Here is a 2236-nt window from a genome sequence, read left to right as displayed (position 1 = left end):
TATATATATATATATATATATATATATATATATATATATATATATTAATTTATTATAAATTATAAATTCAGTTAATAAATATTGAATATATTTTTAAGTGTCAAATTAAAATTGTAATTTATTATATATAAAATGTTGTAGTACCTATATATGTATTTATTATTGTCTTCTCTTATTATGTTTCAATAGAAGTGCAGCCTATTTTATTATTATTAATTTTATTATTATTAATATAAATAAGTGTATATATTATATTTGACACTATATAGTTAGCGAATTGACACGTAGTTTATATATAATTTATATTGTCAAATTTAATTATCATTTTGATAAAAAATAACAACATATTTAGTAGGAGCAGTGGCGACTCACATTAGATTAAATTTGACATTATAGATTTAATAGTGAAGTATTATCAACTTTACAAACACAAGTGACAAAAATTATTTATTTTCTTCTCATAAAGCTCTGAAAATTTTTTCAGAATTTTTTAATATCGCATTTTTTCATGTTGATAAAAATAGTTATCAACACAAGAAAATGCTAAAAAGTTAATTAAAAAGTCTGAAAAAATTCTGAAAAAATAAATAATTTTTGTCTCTTGCTGCTGTTTTTCTATAAACTTGATAGTAATACTCGAATAAAAAATTATTAAAAACCAATATTTAATGATTTTTATAGTAATTGACATCTTGTTAATTATTGCAAAAATTGTAAAATGGCAGGAAACTTTTCAATTCAGTTTATTCCACTATACCCCTATGCGAGAGATTTATCGTCATTTATCAGACACTCTGTATAATACTTATTTGAAACAATAATGGATCAATCCAAGCATAGCGTTTAGAGCGCAACATTTGAGAACATTTGGAAAAAGCAAGTAGATTGCAGCCTTAATACTCCAGATAACAAGATCACGTTATTGTGTTATTTTATTGATAATTGTCATTAAAAACGTCATTTTTATGATGACGAGAAAAATAGAATTTGAATTTATAAAAATATTTTTCGATTGTCGGATTATTCAAGCTCGTTATTGAGATCTAGTGGAGCAAGGTATGCTTGATTTTTTTCAAATATAGCGCTCCTGCTTCATAAAAGTATTATAGGTACTAGAAATCCTTTAACATGAGTTTGAAATGGATAAAAATAACAAATATATAGTTATTTATCTTCTCCTTTCCTCTTTTTTTCTTACTTTCTGAAACTATCAGAATTATATACCGAATAGAAGAAGATCAGTCAAAAGACCAATCTGCTTTGGCCAGACTTTTATTATAATGTTTATAGAGAGCACGATAACGAAATCAGATAACCTGCGAGAATCGAAAAATATGTATTGTCGTATAATCCGGATTCTACTGCACTTGTCATCATATATATTGATGTCAATATAATATTTCTGATATTTTACAAGAAAACCACAAAAATATATATCTTGCTATTTGGAGCATCATCGATTGTAAGAGTTAAATCTGTATGAAATGCAAGATTCTCATTTAAAAAATTCTAAGATTTATATCTGTATTAATAATGTTAATTTGTATAATATTTAAACTATTTTACATAAAAAATTACCTATAATATAACATCCAATATTTTCAAAAAATAATGTTCAGCAAATTTAAATAATTACTACATAATATTTCATACTAAGTTATATAAGGCATTTCCGTTTTATATTAGATAAATATTCAATTTTTAAATTTTAATAAAGCTATAATTATTATTTATAAATTATATTATATAAATATTATTATATATAGATAGATTCTATCTGAATCAAATATTTCTGGATTTGGCCAGAGATCTCTATTAACTCTATAAATATTGATTTGTATAATTGTCCCATCAAATACTAAATATGACTCTGAGAAGCATATCGTAAAATGTCTCGATAAACAATACTTTCGTATATTTTTATATTTTCTTGTACAATTAGTTTGCAGAATATTAAATTTAAGTCAATTTGCTATGTTGGAAATTAAAGCAAGCTATTGAACTAAATATAGATTTAATGAATGTCGTAAAAGATAAATGTGGAAGAAATAGTAAAATATGTATTTTACATATTGAGTAATGAGATGTAACTCGTTACTCATGTAATAAAGTTATAATTAGAGTTACTCTTTTTTTATATATTTATATAATATTTATATAATAATATATAATAAATTTAAAATATATACAGTATATAAAAGTAACTATTAAATTAGTTAATTACTAAATATATAAA

This window comes from Atta cephalotes, assembly GCF_000143395.1.
Source record: "Atta cephalotes unplaced genomic scaffold scaffold00070, whole genome shotgun sequence".
Lineage (NCBI taxonomy): Eukaryota > Metazoa > Arthropoda > Insecta > Hymenoptera > Formicidae > Atta > Atta cephalotes.
This window is presented reverse-complemented; position numbering follows the sequence as displayed.